The following is a 24,863-nucleotide window of genomic DNA, read 5'->3' as shown; positions in this document are numbered from 1 at the left end:
TCAATGATATAATTACAAGTTATTAAACTGCTGTCTCATTGCTCAAGCATCCATGCAGCCTATGGCAAAGGGCCAGACTGGCTGGATGCACAAAATGGCTGCCAGCCAGTGGCACATTGTCAGAGAAGACATGCAGGCCTATAGGGAAAGTGCACTGACTGCTTACACAAAATGGCCGCCGACCACATGGTCACAAGAGAACACATGCAGGCCTATGGAGAAAGCACACTAGCTATCTCGTGGTAACAAAAAATGAGGACAAGCCACATGGTCACAACAACAAGACTCGAGGCAGGAGGGCGACGCCTGGCAAGCAAAGAACACATACACTGACTGCATAAACAAGCATTTGCAATGCAATAGGTCTCACATTTGCAAGACTTAGAGCTATTGGAGTTGTAAACATAAAATGGGGTGCCATGCTAAAACATAAAGTGCGGTGCCTTTGTTATAAGGATAAAAGAGGGGAGAGTGCTGAAAAAAGCATGGAGCCTGTGCACATAAAGGTTTTGCACATGGCAGCCCTTGAAATATGTGCTGCGATGATAAAATATCACAAGCAGGCAATAAAAGAAGTAGTCCTTAACAGAACACAAACACTTACAGTATAAGTAAACTGTAGTTGGCCAGTGCTCCTCAACATAAAACAGAAGTGATGCATCAGGAGCGCCAAACAATAAGGAGGCAGGAAAGTAAAGCAATGCAGGAGTGAACCAATGGCAAGCAGTAGGCAGGATTACACTCAGTATAGTGATTACAGAAGGTCTTGCAGATAGCGGATTAACGCTGCCTAGACTCGACCTACAAATCTCGGGTACACAGCGAAACCTTCACTGCACCTAGAACTGAAAATATTTATTGCAAAAGGGTTCAAAGCAACAACAAAGATTAAAAATTACTAAAGTTAAGCACTCCAACGTCCTTTTTTATGAAGTGGATGCTATAGAAACATGTGAAACCTATTTTTCTAACAGAACAATAGCTCATGCAGGGGAGTCACCAGAAATCGATTCAATAGAATTTATGGAAGGTAAACATGTAGTGCCCGCTATCACTGCTTAGATTTAGGTTTGCCCCCCTCCTGTATGTACCTGGAAAGTGAAGCCTTAACTAATCCATTTCATTCCCAGAAAAGAAAACCTGCTCCACAGTGGCCAGTGCTATTTAAGAGCAGGATACATTTGTGTTCCTCTCAGAAGGAATAACTGCCTCCTTCTGGTATATAGTATATTTGGGAGAGAGATAGATATAAGTTTATTATTACGGGACTGCTTGGCTCCCTCCTTAGGTAATGTTCTGATGTGATCGAATAGCTAAATGAGTTAAGCATTTTGTGAAGGAAATGTATGCAAAACTTGTAGAGCTTACCCATTTAATTCAAACCCATTGTTTAATTAATTGTTTAAAATATCTGTTATGCCCTCCAAGTTGTTATGAACAATGTTGAATCAAGCTTAATGTAAAACACAAATTATGTGAGAATAAATCAATGGGGAAATAAGAAAAAAAGGAAACTCATTACCTCTTTCCACAGAAACTAAACATGTTGTTCAGGTAGAAAACACTCCAATAGTATCAGGTGCCATACAAATTTGGGAACACGAACCTAAGCAGATGGGACATTTAGTAATCTTCTGATCTTGATAGTTGAGCAACACAAGATTGTATGTATGTTCAAACCCAGCCCTTCAGCTGAACGCCCCCTGCCCAAAAAAGTGAAGCTCCATAATAAAATTAAGTTGGTAATAAATAGACAACTCGGCTCAGTAAATACTTCAATGACATTAATGCATTACATAGATATTATAAAAGAAGCACCAGCTGCATAAGCAAGGATACAGGTTTATGTAATTGTGGAAAGCTGACGTCATTGCCTCCCGGGGATAAAAATAACCCAAGTAAACTACCCCAATGTTTGAACTGCAATTGAAACGACATGCACAAAAAAACATGGAGACAAACGTCCCAAAAACGACCTGTGTATTCTGGTCTAAAACCATGGCAGCAACATGGGGCCAGATGTACTACCCAATTTTGCATGCGCAAACAGGTTTGCGACCCATTGGTGCATGCAAAATACAATAGGCCCATGTACAAACCCTATTTAGCAAGTCACAATTTTTTGGTGACTCACTAAATAGGATTTGTAACTCGCTAGTAGGAAGGGGTGTTCCAAGGGCGTCCCTTCCTAATAGCGACTCGCTACACTATGTAAGAATGTTTTGCGACCGTAATTGCCGCCCTCTTTAAGAGGGTGGTAATCCATTCGCAAACAGGGAAAATATTTTTGAGGGGCAGGCAGTGGTCCCAGGGACCACTACCTACCCTTAAAAATGAAACGAAAATATATATATATATTTTTAAATGCATCCCGTTTTCCTTTAAGGAAAACAGCCTGCATTAAAAAAAAAAACAGCTTTATTTAAAAGCAGTCTCAGACATAGAGGTCTGCTGAGCCCAGCAGGCCACCATACCTGAGAGGGCCAGCCATTCCCAATGGGGTCGCAAATTATGAGTGCCTCATGAATATTGATGAGGCATGCAATTTCCGACCCCATTGGGATTCGCAAACAGTGTCTCTGACACTGCTGTACATAGCATTTTGCGACTCACAAATTGCTACTCGCAATTGAATGCAATTTGCGAGTCGCAAAATACTAGGGCCACCACTGGGGCCCTAAGTCCCCAGTGGTGGCCATGGTACAGACAGGCAAAGTCCAGCCTCATGCTTATGATATCTGGAAAAACAAAGGAGCGTAGTATAGTATTGAAAACATAACATTATGAATAGCTACAGGAATAGCTAACCAGTGTTAACACCTACTGATCCCCGAGGCGCTTCCTCTCGCGAGGAACATGCACCTTCGGTATGTGATTGGGTATGTCCAGTATCTTGGGAAGTTGACTCACCCCAACAGTTGCCCATTGAGTGGAGCATGCGCCCCACTCGGAGCAGTGGTTTATCCTTGGGGAACTCTAGAAACAACCCCACTTGGCCATTCATGGGGCAAGGTGCAATTCTAGTGTACAGCAGGACACCATAGAGCACCTGGAGCACTACATCGAGTGATAGTGACTCCGGTGTACAGCAGGACACCATAGAATACCTGGAGCACGCGAACCACATGATAGTGACTCCGGTGTACTGCAGGACACCATAGAGTACCTGGAGCACGAGGACCCCGTGATAGTGTACTTACCACAGCTCGTACTCCCCTCAAGGCATGAATTATACCCTAGGGCGCGATGAAGCTGTCTGCATGGGCAAAAGCACTGTTTTCTGTTAATAGACCAAGGACCGGATCTGGTGAGTGCATGTTAGGGGCATCAGGTCTACACATGTGCATTGTTATGTTGATTTGGAAGATGCTTTCTAGATTTAAAGTGAGCGGGTGGAGCGCAGCCCATTATAAACAAGTTTGCAGAAGGATGTTCGTGATTCACTCACGTTATGTTCGCAAGCTTCCACAATTTTCCTTTCTTGAAGTAGTGCCCACAGGAACACAAAAATCCCTACTGCTTAAGGAAACTGCGGTAGGCCAGTGCTCCTGAGCAAAAAACGGAAGTGATGTTTCAGGAACACCAACCAATGAGGATCCACCAAAGAAGACTGACGCAGGAGATAATTAATGGTAAGTAGGAGCTGGGTTTACACTTGGTATAGTGATTACATAGGGTCTTGCAGACAGCAAATGTGAGCTGCCTAGGCTTGACCTACAAATGGCCCATGGCCACATGGCATGTGGAACAAAGGCAAATGGTGGCCTATGACAAACACAAACACACACTAGCAAGACAAAGATGCATGATAAAACCGAGAAAACAGCATTAGTTCATCAATAGTAAAAAATGTAATTAACAGGGCTAACAATGTTTACAACAACAGCACACATCCTCCAAAGGCATAACCAACACTGTGTGCATGAAAAAAAATGTCAAATATCATGGAAAAAACACATTTTGTATTTCACTCCAAATCCATCCGTAACCTAAAAAAAGCTGTTTCATCCAACAGACAACACAGAAACAATTGTTTCATGCACCGGTCATTAGTACTGGGCCTACTGGCTGGAAGGTCCATTGGCAGACTAGGCCACATAGTGATTTAAACTAAAAGAATATTGCACATGTATTAGGAAACATGGAGAAAATGTACTAAACTGTGCAAATAAGGACAATTACATGTATAACAACAACAACAACAACCAGCAGGAAGGCATGGCCACAAAATGCAACCCTATATCAAATGCACACTGACTGCCTATACAAAATGGCCGCCGGCCAAATGGTCATTACAAAAAGAAGCAGGAGGCCTAGAAAACAAAGAACGCATGCACCCCTGTGGCAAAAGCACACTGGCTGGCCACACAAAATGGTCGCCAGCCACATGGTCACAACAACAACCAGCAAGAAGGCATGTCTACAACAAAGAAGACATGCAGGCCTATGGCAAAAGAACACTGGCTGGATACACAAAATGCTCTACAGCCACACTGTCACCCACAACAAGAGGCAATAGGCCTGTAAAACAAAGAACACATTCAGGCCTATAGACAGGCCACTGACTATACAAACTGGCTCCTGGCTAGTGGCCTCATGGCATCTGGAACAAAGGCAAATGGTAGCCTATGGCAAACACACACACACACACACTGGCCAGACAAAGGAGGCATGGTGAAACAGAGGACACAGCATTAATTCAGTAATGCAAAAAACGAAAATTAACAGGGCTAAAAACCTTTTTTTACAACAACACACATCCTTCAATAGCATTACCCCACCTAGCCCTATACACTGTTTGCAGGAAATAAACATTATGAAATACCACAAAAAAAACACATTTTGTATTCAATCTAAATCGATCCATGGCCTAAATGCTGTTTCAACTTTAACAGGCACCACTGAATCAGTTGTTTCTTGCACCCATGACTAGCATTGGGCCTACTGGCTGGATGCCAATTGGCAGACTAATCACATAGTGAATTAAATCAATATTTCAAATGTATTTAAAAAAATTGAGAAAATGTAGTGAACTGTGAAACATTTTTCCTTTACAAAAGAAGAAAAATGAAATACAAAGAAATCATCACCAGGCCCCTAGCGAAATAACAGGCCACCCACCACAATACATTTGAAAAATCCATTAAAAGTACAAATAAATCCAGGTGCATGGCCCCAATCAAAAAAACAACACCAGTTTTTCAACTTTCAAATACAAAAAGTCCTTAAATCCAATGGGATATGCAGCAGTCACAAAGAGTGATCCTTTCAGCTCCAAGTCCAAATGAAAAGTGACCAGGAGATGGACAAACCACTGGGAGTAGCCTGCTGTGAATTGGAGACTCTGGGGCACATTCTTCATGTTGGAAAAAAAGTTTCTAAAAAAAGATTCCTCGCTCAAAAAAACCAATACCAAATGTCAATTCAAGGAGGTTTTTAAATCCAAATTGTCAGTTCAGTAAGATTTTTATGTTTCTCGAGGAGAGAATCTTCCCCAGATTGTGGCTGTGAAAGAGCCTGTGTGTTCAGATTCATGTACAACAGAAAACATCCGCTGGAAGTCGCTGGCATGCACGAATGACGTGTTGGCGACCACAAAATCTCCCGAAAGCATGCGGCTGGCTCCCAAATCTTATAGTGCCCACGAACATCCCTAAAAAAAATCTCATGGCCTATCGCGAGCTCCCGGCAAGTTGCTCCTGCATGTGCAAAATGACATTTTGGGCGTGCGGACCAGAAAAAAACTCTTTGAGTTTTAAAGTAACTCTGCGTTCCCCACAGAACGCGGAGTTGCTGAATTCTGCATACTTCGCGAATGGAGCTGAGTTTTACGCCTGGGCTTATTTATGTTACAAATATTATGTGATCATCCTAGAATAGACAGGTGCTTGACAGCGCTACCCAATCCTACTCGTTGGCACTCGCTTGGACTATTTATTTAGGAAGTCATGCAGATACTCCTCTGTCCTGTCACTGAGATAGTGGTAGTTATTGGTATTAGTGAGCTAGCGCGTTCTCTCACTTGTCTGTGCCTTTATTTCTGTAGCTCATACAGTCCCAACTCCCAACCCCCAGCGATTTCTCAGCGATGTGTAGTAAGTAACTAATAACTATGCAGGCATCAGCATCTATGCATTGAAAAAAAATGCAGACATAGTTAACCAGTCAAAGGGGGAGGGATCGAGAATGAGATGAGAATCAAAATCATTAGTTGCAATTTATTAGTTGTTCCATAATATAGTTTAGGAAATTTGGAAAAGGGTTATAGGTCTAGGAATAGGTCCACAATACTAATAGGAGAGGAGACCTGATTTATAAAAGTCAAATCAAATTTTACTGCATTTGCCTCTCTCAATACTTTTGGGGAGAGAAGCACTAATCTTTTTTTAATTTTATTTTGTTTATTTCTTACATCAGCATCCAGGAGCAAGAGGGATAATACCACCACTGAGGCCCTGGAGGGTAAGGAAGTTGGAGGTGCCACCACTAGAGCTAACAATCCTGCTGGGCCCAGTAAGTCCTCCTGTTAATAATAATATTATGTCCCTATCTTGATTCTTTTACCGCTCCGCATTTAAAATGATTTTGTTTCCTTTTTACTGTGCCTGTCTCCTAATTTCTGTCCAACTCATCTTTGATCTGTTTCCTAAATTCTTCTTACCCCATTATCCTATTTATTACTTATTTTCTAAAGTTCAAGTTTCTGTACTTGACTTCAAACTATCTGTACTATTCTGTAGCTTCCTTTTTCTTATGCTTTGTCAGCTTTTCCTCTCCACTTATAGATTGGTGCTACAGTAAGACTCATAGAACCCATTTTAGGTCAGGTACTCTACTGTGAAGATTACATGCCCAATTGAGGTATTCTACACGTGTTTGTTGAGAAGGCTGTCTTTTTCTTGCTCATGCTCAAATACTAAAATGAGAGAGTGGCTATGGTCATGGTGGACCCCCCAGTGTTATGTGTGTATTATTATCATAGTATACCAGCAGTTAATGTGCAGCATGGCTGGAAGTATGAGGAGGACGGCGCCATTGCATTTGCCAACTAAGACCAAATGCACCACTTCATTACGATTCAATAACTCAGATTCATTATAGCTCTGCCCCTCCATTAGAAAAATGTTTTGTTTGGCTTGAATACCTGGCTTTTCAAAGATTGCCAACCAACAAAATGCCCAATGTGATGTTTTGAATTTTTGATAGATTTAAGATACTGTAACCAAACTGCCATGATGTTTTATTTTGTGGTTGTATTTTGCTTTAAAAAAAAGGGAGAAGCATATCTGGCATCCAAAATTATAAATGTGTAATGTTTTTTCTAGCCACACAGACCACTAAAGCCGGTGCCAGCAGAGGGGACACAGCAGTCACTGAGGAGGGAGTCTCAGTGGCAGCAGGGGCAGGCAGTAGTAAATCACATTGCTTCATTATTAACACACAGTAATATTCTCACTGCAAGGGCATTGACTGGCTGAGTCATGAACACTCTGCTTTAGCAGATACAGTGGGAGGTGAGTAGTTATGTCCTCTTCTATCTGCAACTCAGCACAAAGGTTCATAAAAGAACTTTAAAAATGACAGGTTGATGGGAAAGGAAAAACAGGATGTAAGAAGAAGAGATGGGTGAAATGTATGTAATATATGAGTGAAAAGATGTGTGGTTGAAAGGATGCATATAGGTGGTTGATGATGATAGGAACCTGCATGGCTGGGTGAAGGATGGATGAAAGGGTATATATGGGTGAAACTGGAAGGATGCCTGCAAGAGGGGGTGAAAGGAGTGCTTGGGTGGGTTAAGGCAAAGCAGCATGGGTGAATGGAATGGGTGAAAGCATGCATAAATGGGTGGGTAAAGAGATGTTGGTAAAAAGTTGTATGACCAGCTATTTAAGGCAAAATCTAAAAACTGTGACCGAAGACCAACAGCCCACCCAAACCTTGCAGATACAAAGGTTTGTTCACCTTGAACAGTTTGTAGTGGACTGATCTCCTATGAACATTCAAATGAAAAGGTCAGACTAGAGATGCTAGAAGAAAATTCAAGTTGTCTGATCATACCAGAACCTTTATTGCAGCTAAACTAAACCCTTCATCAGTAAATGGGCCTAATTTGTAACTCCCCAAACCATCTAAGACTTTACTAGGAAATCCTTCAAAAGAAAAAAAAAATAGTCGTTTTTTTAAACTGGTGTACTGCTGTGTTTATTCTGCCTTAATTCTTTTTAGACAGTTAGAAAATGTGTCTTTAGTTTTATGAGAGGAATGTGTGGGTAATGGTGGCTGTGACTCTAGTCACATCAAATCCAATGGCCCTAGGGGAGCATCAATGTACTGCTACTTTGCTACCCACTACATAATTTTAAACAAGTTCTTTGCACAGAGCATTATTTAGAATTTGGCTTTTTTCTTTCTAGCTACTCCTGGCCACCATCGTCCATCTCGCCAGGATGTAGCAGCCTAGCTGTGGCAGCAGAAGCTGGAGGCAAAACGGGCCAAGTACTAGCCACTGGTGAAAATGGAGGAAGATGACAAGGAGGAAGTAGCTGCCCAGGTCCCCAGCCAGGCCCCAGCACCTCCAGCTTCCTCCCATGCACAACATCGGTGCCCCAGTCTGCTGGCAGCAGCCCACCAGCAATCACACACTGCATCCCCCCTCTTAGACGGCACTTTACTATATTGCATCCTTTCAAGGCTGGCATGGATGGAAGCCCGTCAGAGACAAATGAAGAGGCACCTCATTGAGCTCCTGAGCCTGGCCCTCTGTGCCTAGTGCCTGCTGCCCCTTTTTTAACTTTTGTTTTGGTGGCTTGGACTTGTTTGTTGTTGTGGGTGCCAAGGGTGGGGATGTGGGTGTTGGAATTGGGGTTTATACAGTTTGGACTTTGGGCTACTTTTTTTCCTGGCAATGAACATTTTGATTTTTGTTGGACCATGATCGGGGATGAGGAGGTTTCATTTGTTTGGGGAGAGAGGTGGGCCAGTTGTTTGAGGTGGGTAGAAGTGGTGGGTTTTTATTGTTTGGGTTGATGATTAAATATTTAAGCTTTGTTATTTATGCCTCAAATCTAGGTTGTGAGAGTTTTACTCTTCACTGCTACCTCTTAGCATGACCTATGTTTAATATTTGCTGATTGTGTATAAGAACAATTAGGTATGTGCTATGCCTATGTGGTACGCTTGTCCTACTACTCTCCTAGTCTCTGCGTCTGCAACTATATTGACCACTGAGGGGGGTTTTGCGATTGCCTTGTCTACAACAACTTAGTAGAACAACGAACCATAGTTCTCGTACTGAATTTCCCAAGGTGACACAGTGGTGGTAGTAGTAGCAGGCTAGTGCACTAATAACAGTGAAGGAATCAGAAGTCAGATCCCACTCCCACCTAGGTGAACTTCAATGGAAGGATTTTAATCGGAAAGATTATTCATCACATGCAACTAAATTGCAATAATAACTGAGTTACTGGGTTAAATATTATTATATCATAGCTTTATAAACACTTGAGACCAGACTACTGCACACCAAAGAATACCTGATAGTGAATAGTAAACAATGCTAAATTATTCAGAGCAATGGTAAAATAGTATTTCGAATAAACAAAAGTGACACTCAAATAATGATTTTTGAAGAGGACTTAAAATCTTGATTGGACATCGTTATTTGTTTTAGCTTTTACGTAACATAACACACAATGCCTGAATAATGAGGCTTACGAATGATGGTCTTCTATATCTATAATATCAACAACTTTTATGTGTGGGTGGGTAAATGGGGCCAGTGTGGACTATTGTTTCAGTAAAAGGGAGGAACTCAAGATCCTGCACTGAGTTGGTGTTGCTTTCACCCCATCCCCCCACCAAATGTGTGATCAATTAATTCTGTAAATTATTAAGTCACACCTCAATAAATCACACAGCCAGGGGTTAGGGGCTTGATGAATGGATGGGAAAGGAGATTTGGGGAAAGGTGTGACAAGGACAAATAATACACAAAGATAATATTCATCTGGGCAGTGAGCAGCCAACCATCATCAATCTGTTTTGAGAGGAAAAGAAACTGAAGGAATGACTACAGGTAACTTAAATACAATGTAAACCAAACAGTCCGTCAGCCCCAGAGAGACCCAAGTTACATTAATATATGTCTAAATGTTCTGTCATCTAGGTTTGAAAAATAGAAAATCCATTATAAATTATGTAGGAGTGAAGAGAGCAACACACACAGTTGTAAAAATGATTATTGAAAGAAAAATGAAACTGTATTGCCAAATTGGGAGGTGTATCTGCATTCTTCTTGGATTGTCTGTCAATCTTGGGTGCCTGGCTGATGTGGTTCAGTAAGGTAAGTGTGAGTGCTATGAAGCTTTTCCCTTTTTGTGCAGAAGAAGAGAAAGCCTGCGGATTTTAAAACAAAAATGATATTGTAGAATCAAGGAGAAGGACAGATGGTAAACTTTATAAGGAGTGCACAAACAAGAATCAGAGGCAGTGCAAGAGAGAATAGTCCTTTTTGCAAGCATTCATTTCATGACTGATGTGCAATCAATTAGGTGAGAGCAATTACCACAACTAACAATCACACACAAGTGGCTGCAAGTATCGGGCTGATCAAACTCACAGCTGTCTTGATTATCATCATAATAATAATATGTAGCCTAGCAGCACATGCATAAAGTGATCATCACCACAAGTCTGTCTCCAGTTACCTACTACAACAGGACCCCCACCCAACCACCACATAGTTTCAAATTTGAGCAAGCCATCACAAACACTCAGCAACATTGCATTTTCCAAATCAAGTAAAATCAACGCACCTCTCTCACCACTACTCCACAGAGTTGGGTAGGCCTCTTTAGAGTCATGACCAATCTGTTGGTTTCATTGAAGTTGAAAACTTTCTTCTTCTGGTGGCAGTTGTTGTAGTAGTCATGCCCTGAGTCCTTCCATCATCCTCTTGACTCTGTGTAATGTGTCCAACTCCGTACCCACTGAGGCCTGAATCAAATGCAATAGATCAACCTGTAGTGCAGTGCTGTTGATAAACAACAAGAGAAACATTGAGTCATTGTTTGTGTAGTCTAGATTTGTGTTTGTTAGATAAAAGGGACTGGTCAGGTCTTTGAGGAGTGTGAAGCAGGAAACAAAGCAGTTTGGAACCAGCAAACAAATCTCGCTAAGTGTCAAAGCGGAAGGAAAAAAATCACCGACAGGGAAAACAATTATCAACCATTGTTAGGCCACCAACATTGTAAATTATCACAAACACAATCAAGCTTATAGTTCAACAAATACCCAGTCTCACTGCCTGCCACCACATGAATCATCTCAACACACTCATAATCACCAGTCACTCATAATATATATCAACCTTTGGTGCATGCATACCATTTACCTGTTCTAATTCAAGCACGGTGACAGTGGTACATTGCCAATCCATAGTTTCATGAAACACACATTGGCCAGTCTTGTAACTAAAATAATATGGGGCAGTGCAGCTAGGGGAATAAAGAAAGGATAGATAGGCACAGGATGGAAGTAGGAACAAATGTGTCTCTCCAATGTCCTTGAGGGAAATGTAGGGGGGGTGTCTTCACTGCAAACTGGTGCAACTCCAATCCGGCAACAACATGTGTCTTAAATGGTGGGGCTTTAATAGTCACTCAGACACAAACAAAATAAAATAATGTATCCCTAGCTACATCTTTTTTCTGTCATCAGAGCAGTTCGGCGATAGAGAGAGAAAGTTCTTTGGTTGATGGCCCAGGCCTAGTAGTCAGGGAAGTAGAGCTCATCCTCAAACTCATGTGGTTCACCCAGAAGTAGGTCAGTATACACACTACTACCATGACCTGAGTCTGGCCAAATTACCCTCATCCATCTCCTGTCATACTTCAGGTATGGTGTAATTCAATGGTATTAAGTGCTGATTCACTTTGATCATGGTTAATCTCTCCAAATTTTGGGGCAAGAGACTGGTCCTTCTCACTGTGACAACTGCACCAACTGCACTGAACACACGCTCAGTAGACACACTGGCTACCGGGCTACCGGGCAAGCCAAATACTTTATTGCTGGCCTGCTGAGCACTGGCCATTCACTCCTCTTCCCATACCAATACACCAGTGAGTTTTTATCAAGATAGACCTCTGTTGGGTCATCCAGTTAGGTCATCCAGTTAGGCCTGGATCATCCTCTTAATAATCATTTGTGCTCCATCTTGCTCAACCTCTTTTGCCTCTGTCTCTGCACTGGACTTAAGCCCTGCCATTAGAAACCAATCATATGCAGATTTGGGGGCTGAGGCTCCTGTTACTGTTGTTTCTGGTGTTCTTGTTGTTGGTTTTGGCTGTTGTGAGTCAAATCAACAAGGAGCTCGAGGGGGAAAGAAGATTGGGTCGCCCCCCACTCAAATCAATACTACAACAAACGTGACCCAATCTGTTAATACGGTAACTAGTTGAACGCTTTGTGTAAGGGTCCGAGAAGTATAAACTTTTCTTCTTCTAAACCACTCTCCACCACATACGTATGTAAGAGTGGTCCCTAATTCACAAGACACCGTAAATACTTAAAAACCACAAGAACCTTGTCCAAATGCAACAGTCACTGTGTTCAAAAACAAATTCTTAAACATACCCTGTGAAATCACAGATGTAGAAAAGCCACCACCATGTGGAAATCAGTGAAAAATATGTGCAAAACAAGGTAGTACTGAAAAAGTGTACCAGAAAAAATGTGTCTAATTTTTGAAAGATAGAATAAACGCAATGAATGTATGTTTGTTTGTTCCAGTCTGGCTTTCAGTGAATAATGGCAGGAACCTGTTCTTTTGTTTATACAGTCACTAATAGTTCGCAATAAGTGTCCAGATAAGGTGGACGAAGTCCTGGTGCCCTGAAGAAATTGCCATGAGAGAAAGGCAATGAAACATGTCGGCCCAACGTCAATTGGTCTGTTAATACACAGCACGTTTTTATTTTTGAATTGATCCACGAGCTGAGAATAAAAGTATGGTTGCTGTGGATCGATCTCAATTTTAATTGGGACTGAAGTGTGTGAGGTTTTCACATATGTTCACCTTTTTGATTAATTTTTTCTGGTACACTTTTTCAGTTTTGTTGTTCAATGTAGTAACCTATGATGATAAACGTGGCATAACTGGCGATACTTTAACCAGTGTAAGCCCGCTGTGGTGTTGCGCACGTGAGGTACTACCTTGTTTTGCACATATTGTTCACTGATTTCCACATGGTGGTGGCTTTTCTACATCTGTGATTTCACAGGGTATGTTTAAGAATATGTTTGTCGCTCTCGCGCCACTCTACTTGTGCGGGCCCAATACGAGTGCCAACATCCACGGGAGCGATGAACAGGATCTCCAATCTCCCCTAGAGTATAAACATCCTCAGGAAGATTAACTAACTGGAAGATGAATAATACTCTCAGGAAGATCCGGGACCAGGAAGAAGGGCGTCAGGGAAACCCACCAGGGAGGCGAAAACTCACTCACAGCGAAGGTGCAGGGAAGAAAAAGGCAGTGCTGCAGGAGAGATAAAATAATAAACTGGAGAGAAGACAAAAGACACGTGTTACACTGATGATTATATCTACACAGAATGTGCTACACTACATATGGTATGAAGAGTGTGTACCTCCCCCACCTCCACAAGAGCAGAAAAGAGCAGGACGATTCCTCCGTCTATTTGACATACGCAGACTTGATTTCCAGGTACAATGGGTGATGTCAATAAAGTTTTAACATTCCATATAGCAAAAAGGTGCTTGCAGCTTTAAGGGAGGCAACCAACACTCTCAAGTCTTCCAATACTTCTTGGACTTGGTGCAAACAACAAAAAGGAACTGTGATAATTCCTCACAGTCAATAGAATCACGCTGTGATAGGAAAAGCCCCAGTGGGATAGTATTTGTGAGCAAAAAGCAAAAATGGAGGCTGCACCTCGTCCCGGGAGGATTTAAGTTCAACGATCACAAATAAAAAGGAACAAGCGAACAGCGTGTGTAGCCTACCCGTGACAACAGCGTGTGAAGACTCCGTTGGACGAGGGGTGTTCCGCTTTGCAGGGTTCTCGCCGTGATAACACAACCAGACACGGGAGATTGTGACGAGCCGTGCCTTCGCTGCCTGCCGTAAGCGCGCATCACCTGGGCAGTACGGGAGGGGAGGGGCTCCAGCCCTGCTCGATGCAAAGCGATGTCGGCGTCCTACGGACAAGGCAAGAACTCCTTCAAGGAAATACTGCGGCGAAGAATCCAAAAATAACCAGGTAGGTAGAGGCGGTTTGTGAGGAGCGTAGCAGTCAAGGTCCAAGGCCAACAAGGATTCGTCAAGGTCCAAGGCAAACAAGGATTCGTCAAGGTCCAAGGCAAACAAGGATTCAGCGAGGATTACTAACACGAAAGCTTCGTAAGCCAAGCATTGATAGCAAGGCGGGGCTTCCATTTAAACCATCTCTGATGCCATGTGATCTTGACAACCAATGATGTCTCTCAGAAAGGTAAGGGGCGGTACACACTACTAACTCCCTTACTGATGCATTGTGGGACTGGTAGTGAGTGAGGAGGGCTTTAATATTGTACAGGTCGAGGAGCGTGTAACAGTTCTCCCCCCTAAAGGCCTACTCACAGGCCGAGGCTTGTCTGGGTGTAAGGCATGAAATCTTCGTACTAGCCGGGGTGCATGTACCTGATCTGCTGGTTCCCAAGACCTATCCTCAGGACCGTATCCCACCCAATCAATAAGATACTGTAGCCTACCACGGTATCTTCGGGAATCTATTATTATTTTGACTTCGTATTCTAGTTGCCCTTCTACATGAATTGGGGGAGGAGGAACTTCAGGATGAGGGGGTGGTATGTATTTTTTAAGTAGGGAAACATGAAAGACAGGGTGGATCTGATACTCGGGAGGCAACTCAAGCTTAAGGGCTACTGGATTGATGATTCGGGAGATAGCAAAAGGCCCTATGTATCTAGGTTGAAGTTTTCGAGGCCCAGCTACTCTGAGATTTGTTGTAGCTAACCACACTTTCTCCCCAACTTCATACGTAGGTGCGGGCCGTCTATGTTTATCTGCGTGTGTTTTCATATGGGTCTTGGCTTCTTGCAGTCTTTGTTTCGCCAATTCCCATATCGCAGATAAGTGTGCATGGTGTTCCGTTACCTTAGGTATGTTGGTGAGCGTGGGAGGGAGGCGTACCGGCAGGCACAAGGGATGATACCCATTTAAAAAATAAAACGGGGATATCTGTGTAGAGGAATGGCAGGAGTTGTTGTAGGCGAACTCGGCTAAAGGAAGGGCTTGTACCCAATCGCTCGTGACCGTCCCTAATAAACATCTTAAATATTGTTCTAGGGTTTGATTTGTTCGTTCTGTCTGCCCGTCTGTTTGGGGATGGTATGCTGATGACAGACGGTGGTCAATGTGTAGAACTGTGCACAACCCTTGCCAAAATTTCGATATAAACTGGGGACCTCTATCTGACACAATGATAGACGGTAATCCATGTAAACGTACAATCTGTTGGATAAATATGTCTATCAATTCTTTAGATGTGGGTAATTTTGACAGAGGTATAAAATGGGCCATTTTAGACAACATATCTACTACTACTAGGATAGAATGATACCCTCTTGTGACAGGTAAGTCCGTAATAAAATCCATACTAATGGACGACCAAGGAGTATGAGGAATGGGTAGCGGCTGTAGTAGGCCTGCTGGAGCACAATGTTGCGCCTTTTGTCTGGCACACGTGGGACAAGCTTTGACGTATTCTGAAATATTCTGCGTCATCCCTTTCCACCAAAACCACCTTTGACACGTATGTGCAGTCTTGTCTGTCCCCGGATGACCAGCCAAAGGGGAAGCATGACACCAGTCCATGACCAGACTACGCAGTTTGGTAGAAGGATTATACAAACGACCTTGGTGATAATATACGCCATCTATTATCGTATTTGCAGAATTCTGTAACCATTCTTCAGAGTTCAGGGAGGCACATTCCGTGACCAGGGTGGTAAGAAACTCGTTCCCGTGTTCTGAGTTGGTTATAGCCACTATCTTGTTCTCGGGAATGATAGGTGGGGGTAGTTCTTCAGTGTATTTGTTTTCTTTCCCTAACCTGGACAAAGCGTCGGCCTTGCCATGTTTGGAACCTGGTTGAAAGTGTATCACAAAATCGTATTCACTGAAAAAGGAGACCCACCGCATTTGCCTAGGAGTAAGGGCCTTTGCAGATTTGAAAAATTGTAAATTGGGGTGATCAGAGAATATGGTTATGGTGTGAGGTGACCCCAATAAATAATGTCTCCATTCCTGGAATGCGAGTTTGATGGCTAACAACTCTCTTTCACCGATGGTGTAGTTTTGTTCAGCAGCCGAGAGAGTTTTGGAAAAATATGCCACTGGATGCATTGTTCCCTGTAGAGGATGTCTTTGTGATAATATCCCCCCTACTGCGTATTGAGACGCGTCGGCTTCTAAATAGAAGGGTTGAGAGTTGTCAGGATGACGAAGAACAGGGGCGGTGATGAATTTCTTTTTTAAGGTTTGAAAAGCCTGTTCTGCAGTATCATCCCACTTAAACACCACTCCCTTTTTTAGGAGTCTAGTGATGGGTGTAATGAGATCGGAAAATCTCTCAATAAATCGTCTGTAGAAGTTGGCGAATCCTAGAAATGATTGAATTTCTTTTACTGATGAGGGACTGGACCAATTGCTTATGGCCGACACTTTGGCTGCATCCATGTGTATCCCTTCAGGAGAAATAACAAACCCCAAAAAATCCACTTTAGTGGCATGAAACAGACATTTATCCAATTTTGCAAAGAGATGGTTGTCTAATAGTCTTTGCAAGACAAGTTTTACGTGTTGTACATGGTCTTCTTCCGTTTGAGAGAACACCAGGATGTCGTCAATATAGACGATTACAAAGATGTCTAAATATTCCCGGAGGACTTCATTAATGAAAAACTGAAAAGCTGCTGGTGCATTACATAAGCCAAAAGGCATTACGCAATATTCGAATAGGCCAAATTTTGTACGGAAGGCCGTCTTCCACTCATCTCCTTCTCTGACACGGATTAAATGATAAGCACCCCGCAGATCTATATTTGGTGAAGATTTTGGCTTTTTGTACTTGATCCAGAAGGGTGGAGATGAGCGGAAGAGGGTATTTATTTTTCACTGTGACTTTATTGAGAGCTCTATAATCTAGGCAAGCTCTCAATCCTCCTTCTCGTTTGGGAATAAAAAAAAGGGGAGAAGATACTGGTGACGTTGAATGACGGATGAAACCCTTTTTTAACATGTCCTGTAAATATTCAAACAGATAAGCATTTTCGGGCTCAGTCAGGGCATATATTCTGCTGACAGGTAACACTGCTCCCGGTTGCAGATCTATCCTACAGTCATAGGATCTATGGGGTGGTAAGGCAACCGCTTTTTCCTTGTCAAACACATCTTTATAGTCTCTGTATTGTACTGGTAGCTCCGGGGTATTAACGATTTCTGACACACAGCACACAGACTCGTGCCAGGTGGGTGATTCTTGATAGCAATGTAATAAGCAGTAGGGAGACCGGAGAGTCACCTTTCTTGAGATCCAATCAATCAAGGGATTATGCACCTGCAACCAGGGTACTCCCAAGATGGCTCCAAAATTGGGTGTGTCTATTAAATCGAATTGAATAGACTCGGAGTGTCCATTCTCACACACCATGGTCAGGTGGGGGGTTTGAAAGGTGAGTAACCCTGAAGACAATTCGGTTCCATCAACTGCTCTAATCTTTTCAGGGTGACTCTTGGACATAAACTCTATACCTAGTGATTTGGCTAAAGTGATATCCATAAAGTTACCGGTCGCTCCGGAATCCAGAAGTATTGGCATGGTCTTACGGTATTGAGAAGACAACACCAAGACTACCATCAATGTAAAATGTCTGGGGATCAAGGGAATCTTTTTTAATACTATGGGCGAGATCTGATTCAAGGAAAGACTCGAAGGAGTGATCTCTCGATCCTTCAAGTCTATTAGTTTTCCGAGGCCGTGGCAGAGCTGTTCTGGAGGGGAGCTGTTTTTACCGGGAACTTCGGTTTTACTGGACACTCTCGAGCATAATGCCCCCCTTTGCCACAATACAGACACAAATTCAGTTTTCTTCGTTTCTCTTTTTCCATACTGGTCAATGGGCCTCTGACGCCCCCAATCTGCATAGGTTCCCCTACTTCTTTTTGTTCTTTTTTCTCATTTCTACTTATAACAAAGCGAGTATACTCGCCTTTGGTCTTTTCGCCTCTCCTTTCATTTAATCTGTGCTCTAATTTGACCACCAGATCTATGAACAAGGCGCAGTCCTCAGGAGGATCCACGATTTGTGAGAGAACGTCTTTCAGTTCATCCCTCAGGCCTCTATAAAACAAAGAAGTTCTTTTTTCTTCAGGCCACTGAGTTTCCGTCACCAATCGATTAAACGTAGTGATATATGTTACAAGGTCTTTTGATCCCTGTTTTAGGTTCATTAATTCATTATCACTGGCTTGCATGTATGAATGTCTTGCAAACAGATTACGCATTTTATCCTTGAACCGTGTTAGATCATATAAGATGGGGTCATCATTCTCTACAGCCCATAGTGCAGCGTTACCAGTGAGATAAGAGATGATAAAAGCCACTTTAGATGCATCGTCTGGAAACGAAGAGGCTCGACAGAGGAAGTGAAGGTGGCACTGATTTATAAACACCCCGTATTTGCTACTGTCGCCATTAAAACGTTCTGGCACGGCCAATGGTGTAGGAGATGGGGTGACTACGGTTACATTCACTGGGGAATCTCTACTAGTCTGACTAACGGACTCAGGAAGACTCTGAGCATGTGAGGGAACCTGAAAAAGGGCAGGACGGATATAACTCCTTTTTGATGTACCTACTATGTCCTCTACACTGGCCCTAACACTGTGTTGTCTTTTAAGGTGGTCTAACTCAGTGACTAATCTTTGGTTCTCCGTTCTCACCAGACTTAGTTCTGCTTGTAAGTTTATCACTGCAGAAGCCAACTCATTCATAGTTGTGTCAGGGGTAACACCGGACGGTCTTGCGTCCATGTGTAACGGATCCATCTTCGCTCAGGGGATGTTTGTATTCGTGGGCTTGGCTTTCTGTCGCTCTCGCGCCACTCTACTTGTGCGGGCCCAATACGAGTGCCAACATCCACGGGAGCGATGAACAGGATCTCCAATCTCCCCTAGAGTATAAACATCCTCAGGAAGATTAACTAACTGGAAGATGAATAATACTCTCAGGAAGATCCGGGACCAGGAAGAAGGGCGTCAGGGAAACCCACCAGGGAGGCGAAAACTCACTCACAGCGAAGGTGCAGGGAAGAAAAAGGCAGTGCTGCAGGAGAGATAAAATAATAAACTGGAGAGAAGACAAAAGACACGTGTTACACTGATGATTATATCTACACAGAATGTGCTACACTACATATGGTATGAAGAGTGTGTACCTCCCCCACCTCCACAAGAGCAGAAAAGAGCAGGACGATTCCTCCGTCTATTTGACATACGCAGACTTGATTTCCAGGTACAATGGGTGATGTCAACAAAGTTTTAACATTCCATATAGCAAAAAGGTGCTTGCAGCTTTAAGGGAGGCAACCAACACTCTCAAGTCTTCCAATACTTCTTGGACTTGGTGCAAACAACAAAAAGGAACTGTGATAATTCCTCACAGTCAATAGAATCACGCTGTGATAGGAAAAGCCCCAGTGGGATAGTATTTGTGAGCAAAAAGCAAAAATGGAGGCTGCACCTCGTCCCGGTAGGATTTAAGTTCAACGATCACAAATAAAAAGGAACAAGCTAACAGCGTGTGTAGCCTACCCGTGACAACAGCGTGTGAAGACTCCGTTGGACGAGGGGTGTTCCGCTTTGCAGGGTTCTCGCCGTGATAACACAACCAGACACGGGAGATTGTGACGAGCCGTGCCTTCGCTGCCTGCCGTAAGCGCGCGTCACCTGGGCAGTACGGGAGGGGAGGGGCTCCAGCCCTGCTCGATGCAAAGCGATGTCGGCGTCCTACGGGCAAGGCAAGAACTCCTTCAAGGAAATACTGCGGCGAAGAATCCAAAAATAACCAGGTAGGTAGAGGCGGTTTGTGAGGAGCGTAGCAGTCAAGGTCCAAGGCCAACAAGGATTCGTCAAGGTCCAAGGCAAACAAGGATTCGTCAAGGTCCAAGGCAAACAAGGATTCAGCGAGGATTACTAACACGAAAGCTTCGTAAGCCAAGCATTGATAGCAAGGCGGGGCTTCCATTTAAACCATCTCTGATGCCATGTGATCTTGACAACCAATGATGTCTCTCAGAAAGGTAAGGGGCGGTACACACTACTAACTCCCTTACTGATGCATTGTGGGACTGGTAGTGAGTGAGGAGGGCTTTAATATTGTACAGGTCGAGCAGCGTGTAACAATGTTTTTGAACACAGTGACTGTTGCATTTGGACAAGGTTCTTGTGGTTTCTAAGTATTCACGTTGTCTTGTGAATTAGGGACCACTCATACGCATCTTTTTTTGGCCACACCTACATACATTTTAGATGCCTCCTATAGCTGTTCCTTTAGAGCATGCAACATTGGGATAGCTTGGCCCATGGTACTCTCCTTCCAGCTGATTTCCCGTGTGAAAACCTCAAAAAGAAGCAGCATCTCTTTCAGGCATATGACTGGGCGCAATACCTCCATCTGAATGATCGTGCCTTTCAAAGTTGCATCCCCTCTTTGCATGCCATATTTATTGATTGGTCTGTGCTGCTCAAACAGACATTGCAATATGTTACCAGTCAAGTTCCGATGTGTTGGCACCTCCTGTATGAGTGCTTTAACTGGCATTCTATTATCACACTGAATGACCCTCAGCTGCTTCCAGGCTTTAAAAGAATGGATTAAATGAGTGCCGATTCTCCTGCAGGTGGACAGTAAGTTGTTGACTTAGTTGCCTTTGGGAAAGTCCTGTTCATTGATGTTGATGTAGTGTGCCAAACACGAGACCCTGAAATGGCCACCACATGCCATGGCCTTAACTATTGACTGCCATTGTGCATGGCAAAAAAAATCCAATATTAAACTCTCTTGGTCAAAGTCATATCATAGACCTTGTTGTTAAAGTCTTACAAGATGTTTGCAGCAGTATGGGATTTCTCCATAGCGTACATGGCTACTGTTGCATGCTTCTTAGTGCCATTAAAAATCTCAGCAGTGTCAACACCTGCAGATATAATTTCTCTAACGCCCCCAAAAGAGAGCCAGTGTGCAGGTATGCACATGTAATCAATGGCTTGGCAACTGGTCCACATATCTGTAATCAGGTGAATAGTGTGAACAGCACTCTGCTACAAAGCTTGTCCAAGTAATTCCAGCACACCATTATGTAGGGCTGGAATAGCAACTCTGGCAAAGTTAGACCGGCTGAGAACCTTTCATTTCGGGCAGATGGCTACCACAAATTCTGCAAAACCCACCACTTTTACAAAAGAAAAAAGGAGGAGGTCCATCACTAACATTTTAGGCGGCTTTGTGTTGTACAAACATGCTGTTGGGTAGTTGCAGCCTACACATGCGAGGAATAGTAGCCTGGATGTTTTTCTTTTCTGGTGCTACTGATGCAGGTGACTTCTTGAGAGCAGATGTTGGTAGGCTCAATGTGCATCTCAGCCGGTCAGTCACTACGGTCTTGCCGTGGTGTCTCAGCCTGAGTCTTGTGCCATTGTGATGTTGCTGATGTGGGCAATACTACTGCACTGCTGGGGAGAGGGCTGCTTTGCCTAACAAAGATGTCTTCCTCTTTGTCACCTTACAACGTGATTGGATCGGACTTGCATTCCCTGCTCAACTGGCTTTCACCCCCTTCACCAACTACACTTTCAGTTTTTTGGCCGCTCAGGTGCGCCTCCCAATGGATCATATTGCGCTTTCTCAAATGGGTTGTCTGGTCCTCCGGTACCACAGTATGTACCAAGCTTACCCCGACTAACACTTGCCCTGCAAAGTAAGCATATGGCAATGTTGGCCTCCTACTGGCTAACCGAAAAGAAGTCCCAAATTGGGGATGTCCACTTTCTGAAGCTGGTGCCACGACCAACGCTGCGGCTTTGCAAATATGGAAGTTGGTGGTGGTGGTATCTGTGCCACATCCCTGAGAGAAGGATGAGATGGGGTAATGTCAGTCTCCACTGGGGCACGGGCTAACATCCATAATGACTGGATCATCATCATCCTCCTCTTCTTGATCCATAGCTGTATGGCTTTCAGTAACCTTCCTTCTCCCTAGCCTCTCCTGGCATGTCTCACTCACTGAGGTGGAATCCAAGTGGAGTCTTGATCATCAGAAGGGGGACTTGTAGAAGAAGATGGTGGACTAACCCTCCTTTTTCTTGCTGGAGATCTGGAAGACAATGGATCTTCTGAATGGCTTATTCTACTTCCTCAGCATGAAGCTCAATCTCCTGAACTGCTCCACCTTTGGGAAGAACTACTATTGCTGGCTGTGGCTGTTGTTCTCCACTTATCTGAGTTTCCTGCTACTACTTTGCAATTCTATAAGTCCATTTCAATGTCACTGCTCGTCACCGTTGCCATGATTGGACTGCCTGCCCTTATGACAGGCATGGGCTTTGGCATAGGTTGGGGTAGGGGTGCTGCTCACAGCTTGCTCCCCGGTGGCCAGTGCGGCAGGCACAAATTTGCTGAAAAAGGTCTTGGCTTCACACCAGTGATGGTAATCGGCTTCTTTGTCACCTCCACACTGGCCGCTTTCTTAGCAGCAACCTTTTTTGGGCCATCTTGAAGCTTTTAAGTGGCAGTGGCACTTTGCCTCACAAGCTGAAAAGTCGGTGTTGTGTGGTCACTGGTTACGCTTCATGTCGTGCAAAGGCCTTCTGTCTGGCAGTACTGCGGGTGATGTTGTCTCTTGTGCGCAAACAAGAAGAACATCAGGGAAACGTGGCATTGTTGTAGTTCAATTAAGTAGTACAAACAAACAATATTATTTAGTGTGGTAACTGGTTACTTAAGTTATTATAAACAATTAACAATACAGTGTATCCATTTGTAAAACCACACCAACATAAACTATCATTGTGTATTGTAAACTCAGGAAGGATAAGAAAGAACAGCAATAACAACATGCAGATGTAACTGTTTGCTTTATGTGCATCAAGTTGGTAATGAGATATGGCACTCACTAAGGTGCAGCTGACTATGGAATAATCTTTAGACAATGAATGCTGTTGTGCGCTTGTAGCACTCATGTGGATGATGCAGGAAGTTAGGAAAATGTGGGGAAAAAAGTTAGAAAAGAATAGAAACAAATTAAAACTATTAAAAAAGAAAAATGAAGATTTTTTATGTAAATAAAAAAAGTAAAACATTAAAAGAAATAAAATTTAAAAAATATCTAAAAAAGAAAAGAAAAAAGGAAAACTAATTAATAAGAAAAAATCCTTAAATTAAAACATTGAAATACTTTTTTTTTTAGAAATAAGTGAAATTATCCTCAAGCATATAACTGCTATCTCAACCATCCATGCAAGCCTATGGCAAAGAAGCACACTGGCTGAATGCAGAAAATAGCTGCCAGCCAGTGCCACATGGCCAACAACAACACTGAGCAAGAAGGCATGGGGAGCAAAGAGAAGATGTGCAGGTCTATGGCAAAAGCAAACCGGCTGGCTCACAAAATTGCCTTCAGCCACATGGTCACAACATGCATGACGGCCTGGGGAACATGGAGAAGACATGCAGGCCTATGACAAAAGCACACTGGCTGCCTACATAAAATGGCTACCAACTACATGGTCAAACAGCAAGCAAGGAGGCATGACCACAACAAAGAACACATGAAGGCCTATGGCAGAAGCACACTGGCTGCCTACACAAAATGCCTGCCAGTCACATGGTCACAACAACAACAACCAGCAAGAAGGCATGACCATAGCAAAGAAGACGTGCAGGCCTATGGCAAAAACACACTTCTGGCTACACAAAATGGCTGCCAGCCACATGGTCACAACAAAAAGCAGGAGGCCAAGAAAACAAAGAACACATGCAGGCCTATGAACACTGATTATCCAAAATGGCCCCTGACAAATGGTGGCCTGCGGCCAGACAAAGGAGGCATTGTGGTAATACAGAGAGCACAGAATTAATTTGGCAATGCCAAAAACAAAAATTAACAGGGTTAAAAATGTTTACAACAACACACATCCTCCAAAGGCATTACCTCCAACCTATACAGGTGTTGATGGTGACCTCAGCTAGGCCTACCAGTGCAAGGGGTTCGCCCTTCTCTGCATAGAGTCCTCAGGCCAATAGGAAGAAGTTGGCACAGAAACTGGAATAGAAAATACAAAGTTTAATAAACCTCACGAGGTGGAACCACATTCATGCAGCACCCTGTGGTGCTGAATGAATGTAGCACACAAAGGCTCAAAAAGAGGGCGGTACAAGCACACATAGGAGAATTACATACATAGATGGTCATACAGAAATGCACAGTCAACAGTAAAGGAGGAGCTAGCAGTTGCTGACTCTGGTAGAAACAACCTGACAGCTACAGGTTAAAAACAGATTTATGGACAATTAGATTCTTCTGCACATGTGCAGAGTAGCAGAGTCTAAGTATAGCCAGTCCTTTAAACAGAGCACAAGGGTAAACAACAGTGAAGAAGGAAACAGCCCGTGGTGAGCACATGGCAGACAAAATGGCTGCCAGAAATACAAAATGGATTGCACAAAATTGACAAGATAGCCTCTAAATACCAGATGGAATCCGCTAATGCTAAT

The sequence above is a fragment of the Triturus cristatus genome, chromosome 7 (genome assembly GCF_964204655.1).
Source record: "Triturus cristatus chromosome 7, aTriCri1.1, whole genome shotgun sequence".
Lineage (NCBI taxonomy): Eukaryota > Metazoa > Chordata > Amphibia > Caudata > Salamandridae > Triturus > Triturus cristatus.
Note: the sequence above shows the minus strand (reverse complement) of the source record.